Below are 6000 nucleotides of genomic sequence, written 5' to 3'. Positions count from 1 at the left end.
CATCTCCCTATATGGGGTATTCTGTTAGCACAAATATCCACTTATCTGATCCAATCCCAGGTATTCTCCTAGGAAATATCTCATCTATTACATCCAATCCCAGGCAACGTCGGGTATTTTGCCAATACAAATATCCAGCTATGAAGCCATACCCAAGAGCGTTCACTGACATAATATTACATTGATTTCATATTAATCTAATGGTATTTGACAATGAAGTAACATCAAAGGGATGTCACTCGCATGTTATAACAATGATTGTATATTAATCCAACCCCAGGTATTCTCCTAGGAAATATCTCATCTATTACATCCAATCCCAGGCAACGTCGGGTATTTTGCCAGTACAAATATCCAGCTATGAAGCCATATCCAAGAGCGTTCACTGATATAATATTACATTGATTTCATATTAATCTAATGGTATTCGACAATGAAGTAACATCAAAGGGATGTCACTCGCATGTTATAACAATGATTGTATATTAATCTAATGGTATTCGACAGTGAAGCTACATCCAAGGGAGGTCACTCGCATATTATAATAATGATTGTATATTAATCTAATGAAATTCGACAATGAAACTACACTCAAGGGAGGTCACTTGCATATTATAACAATGATTGTATATTAATATAATGGAATTTGACAATGAAGCTTCATCCAAGGGAGGGCACTTGCATATTATAACAATGATTGTATATTAATCCAATGGAATCTGATAATTAAGCTAAATCCATGGGAGGTCACTTGCATATTATAACATATATACTGCGCAAGCACCTTCTAAATTTTTCAATTCGGACCTATAATGCACAAGCACCTTCAAAATTTTCACATTGGACCTATACTGCACAAGCACTTTCTAAATTTTTCAAATTGGACCTATACTGCACAAGCACCGTCTAAATTTTTTAAATACAACCTATACTGTACAAGCACCTTGAAAATTTTCAAATGAGACCTATACTGCACAAGCACCTTGAAAATTGTCAAATCAGACTATAATGCACAAGCACATTCAAAATTGTCAAATCGGACCTATAATGCACAAGCAACATGAAAATTTTGCAAATCGGACCTATACTGCACAAGCACCTTCAGAATTGTCAAATCGGACCTATACTTAACCTATCTCATACAATCGCAGGTGACGCTTGGTATTCTGCTAGTACATATCCACCTATGTCATACAATCCCGGGCGACGCCGGTTGTTCTGCTAGTGCATATACACCTACTTTATCCAATCCTGGGCTATGCCGGGTATTTTGCTAGTACAGATATCCACCTATGTAATCCATCCCGGGCGACGCTTGTACATATATCAACCATTTTTTCCAATCCCAGGCGTCGCCGACTATTCTTCCAATCCCAGGCCATGCCGGGTAATCAGCTAGTATATATGTCATGCTAGTGCTATGTCATACTATTCCGGGCGACGCTGGGTATTTTGCTCGTACATATGCACCAGTTTTATGCAAACGCATCTTTTTTTTTACTTGATCTTTTGGCTAAGATCAAAGTTTAGTGTCTGTTCTTAGAAATAAAGCGGTTTCATCTTTCGTGCCCTCCTACCACTAACTCATAATAAGAAAATAAGGAGGAGGTCATGCATTGCATGACATCTTGTACTAATTTAATATACGAAAAATATATAATACGCATCTTTTTTTTACTTGGTATTTTGGCTAAGATCAAAGTGTAGTATCTGTTCTTAGAATTAAAGCGGTTTCATCTTTCTCCCCCACCCCTAGTAAGAAAATAAGGAGGAGGTCATGCTTCGCATGGCAATCTTTAGAAAAACAAACGTCAATCGTAAATAAAGATGGCCTTCTAAATAATAATGCTTTTAGTTCAGCTGTGATTTTTGGAATATGACATCTTGTCTCAATTTAGTTATCGATAAATATAAATTATGCATCTTTTTTTAATAGAAGATAATGCTCGGCAGAAAATTAAGCTGTATAAGACGGTTACTTGATCTTTTGGCTAAGATCAAAGTGTAGTATATGTTCTTAGAATTCAAGTGGTCACATCTTTCGTCCCAACCCCCACTAAGAAAACTCGAAAATAAGGAGGACTTATGTCACCAAATCCATTAACTCTCATTTCGTATTATATTAAAATAGGTTGTAGTGAAACAAACGTTGATTAACTCATGCCTCTCACCTTCCTCCCTCTCAATAGAATTGGGTCGTAGTGTTACTAATATAAAAAGAAAATGGGCGTTTTTTTTTGTTTTGTTTTGTTGTGCAAACAGGCATCGATCGTCTCAAGCCAAGTATTTTTAAGCGTGATTTTTTAAAATTTACTTTTTTGCGTATTATTTTTGGTTTTAGTCTCCGATTTTACTATTTTTAATTTGCTAATAACTTTGGTAACGTTGTCATAGCGTAGAAGTTCATAGTTTAATTTGTAAGATTGTTACATTTTTTTACCGATAACAACAATGTTTTTATATACAGACTGCCATTACAGCTTGCTGACGTCAAGATCACGTGACATGACTCAGCAGTTTTTAAATAAAAGGTGACCCAAATAAACGGGCCCCGTGTACACTTCATGTAGAAGAGTTAGGGTCCGTTTTGGGGGGCACCTCTAAATCGATTTAAAAATATGTAATTTTTAACATTAACATGTGACTTTTTGCCCCCCCCTCTCTGCAGAAAATCGATCAGCTGACCCACTGCTGATGGTTCTTTTGACGAATTTTTCGATATTTGTCGTCCGGAGTTTGGGGCTTTCATATGAGACCAAGTTTGTGAATTTTTGTTCTGCTTGTCAAAAGTTTTTAGCAGACATACATACATACACACACACACACATACATACATACATTTTCGCTTTTATATATATATATATATATATATATATATATATATATATATAAAGAGACAGACAGACAGACAGACAGACAGAGAGGTTATATAGAAAGCGATATTACCGTATCCAAATCAGAAGTAAAGAGAGGTTATTCTTTGAGACGGTATCATAGAGATTCAAAGTATGAAGAGTAGTGATAGGCGGAAGGTGAAAAACGAGGTAAAAATAATTCAAGGAGTAATTCACAACATCATAAGAAGAACATATCGATTACGGAATTTAACAGGCTTCTGTATGCAGCGTCAACGTTATTGCGAATCATCTTGGCTTAATACAGAAGAAAAAGAGAGAAATGAAGGTTAGAAGGCCATACTGGCAAAGGCGGCTTGAAGAAAGTATTAAACGGTGTCGGTTAGAATTAAAGAAATAAGAAAAGGAGTTAAACTAGGACAGAAAGCTAAGGACGAGATGAAAGGATTATTAGTCAAAATTTAACAAATGAACCCTCGTTGGAAAAGTAAATATCTAGCTTGTGTATTAGTTAATGTGACATACGTCGTCAAGTTCGCACATTTAGGGAATCATTTATCATCCACCATAATATGTTTGAATACTAGTCATTTTATTTTCCTAATTTTGCATATGGATAACAAAATATCCAGTATCTCTCTTAAAAATCTTATAACAGGATTTCCCAAGAACTTTGCAGCTAATTCCACCCTATGCGACTAAGGTCATCAACTCCCTTCTTTCCTCCTATAACAAACAATACACTCTGCGACATACAAATATATGTGCGTGATGTCGCGGGGCTAATCAAGAACCTTGATTCCAGTAAAGCAACTGAGCTCGACGGCATTCCAATTATAGTGCTCAAAAAGCTTCAATCAGAACTTGTTCCCATACTTACGAAACTATTTAAGCGCTGCCTTAAGGAGAAGTGCTTTCCGACTCCCTGGAAGACCTCATCAGTTTGCCTTGTATTTAAGAATTCAGGTGATAAGTCATCTCCTTCTCAGTACAGACCAATAAGTCTCCTGTGTGTTATGAGTAAGTTGCTAGAATCCATATTAAATAGAGAAATAGTCAACCACCTCAGCAGGAATAACCTTCTTAGCGACACACAATATGGTTTCTGCTCTGCAAGATCTACCGCAGATGTGCTGACGGTTATATTCCACAGGATTAGTGAATCTCTTGACAAAGGCTTCCTTTCTAGAGCAATTGCTCTTGACATATCAAAGGCCTTCGACAAGGTATGGCATAAGTGTCTACTTCACAAAATTTCCAGCTACGGTATAACTGGAAATGTTTTCTCAATCATTAAATCATTTCTCTCCGATAGGTTCATAAGAGTAGTGGTAGATGGACAAAAATCGGAAGCCTGCAATATAAATGCTGGAGTCCATCAGGGGTAAATCCTAGGCCCAACTCTCTTCCTGATCTACATCAATGACCTCCCTAAACACATACTTAAATCATTCATTGACATCTATGCTGATGACACGACCATCTACGGCAACACATCAAAGGCTGTAAATGACAAAGTTGTCTCTGATTCTCTCTCCTCTGATCTCGAGAGCGTGGTTCAGTGGGGGAAAATGTGGCTGGTTACCTTTAATGCATCCAAAACCAAACTCCTATCCTTACATAATAAACGCTCTGATCCCCAGCTGGCATAATTGTGACGGACGGCTCTCGTCTGGGTGAGGCCCCGTGTTTTGACAAGCTTCTGATCTGAAATGGAACACGTACATCAAGTCTGTTGCCAAGGTCGCTGGAAAGATGGTGGGACCCTTCTACCGCTCCAGAAGATATCTCACTACTGATGCAATTCTCTATCTATATGAAAGCCAAGTACGTCCAAGGATGGAATACTGTTGTCATGCAGGAGCTGCTAAAATAAGCCTATCCTGCCTTGACAGAGTACAAAATAGACTTTGTGGCTTAGTGGGGGATGCCCTTTTCTCTACCCTGCAACCTCTCTCCCACAGAAGAGACGTTGCGAGCCTATCCTTGTTTTATCGTTATTTCTATGGCAGGTGCTCGTCTGAACTCCAATCTCTGGTCCCCCCTCGCCAATCATTCACGAAAAACACCCGTCTAGCTGAATCCACTGTGAAAAATTTCCCCCACTCTATATCTGTGCCTAAATCAAAACGTGGATTACATGAACAAAGCTTCTTTCTTAGAATTGCACGCCTGTGGAACTCTGTTCCGTTTGCCTGCTTCCCACCGGACTACAACTTGGATGTCTTCAAGTCCAATGTTAACAAATTCCTAATGAACCGCCCCCTTAAGTAAACTCTTCATCAAATCTCCACACTAACGTAATGTACTTGCAATAACCCTTATCCATGAGTTGCTTCCGGGCCTTGATAAGTGGTGATCACTGTGTAAAAAAAAGATACTTGGAGTATTCTTAATTGAATCTTTTTTACAAATGGGGATATAACATATGAAAAATATTTAGAATCCAGTTTCCGTTGCTGTTATTTCAAACCATAGCAGAAAGTTTTAGCCTCCCTGTTATGGAAGAGTGAATGATGTATGGGGGGGGTGCGAGAAGAGTTGGAAAAAAGAGGAAAGGAATAAGGGGAAAGGTGGGAGGTGGTTCTTGGTATGTCGGTAATTTTTAGTTTTGGAGTTTAAGGACCTTGTGAGGGAAGTTCATTTCTGGTGTGGCTGAGGGCACAGGGATATGTGGAGGGGGAAGGGGGATATGTGGGGGTAGGAGGAGCGAGGTTACTTTAAAATTCGAGTCTTAATGGAAAAGTTTTTGGCGTCTCGTTGGTGAGATGATTTCTAGATAAGTATGTCTTGACTTGTCAGATGTTCGATTATGTTCTGAGGCGGGGGGGGCTATGATTCGGGTTTTTTTATTTGGTTTTTATTTGTTGTTAATTGTTTGGAGAGGGTCAGCTAGTGGTCGCGCGCGCGAGCACACACAAGCTCACGTACACACATAAGTACTTAAAGAAACGTTCATATGTACACATATATCTCCGCCGTGGCGTGCCAATATATGCACATATGTGCGCATGCATGCATAGACACCCGCGCCACACCCACGGACGTCAAATTTTCCTTAAGGTGCTGAATTGGATATATATATTTATATATATATATATATAAATATATGTGTGTGTGTGTTTGTGTGTGTGTGTGTGCGTGT

The sequence above is a fragment of the Euprymna scolopes genome, chromosome 15 (assembly GCF_053919585.1).
Source record: "Euprymna scolopes isolate OS-2025 chromosome 15, ASM5391958v1, whole genome shotgun sequence".
Lineage (NCBI taxonomy): Eukaryota > Metazoa > Mollusca > Cephalopoda > Sepiida > Sepiolidae > Euprymna > Euprymna scolopes.
This window is presented reverse-complemented; position numbering follows the sequence as displayed.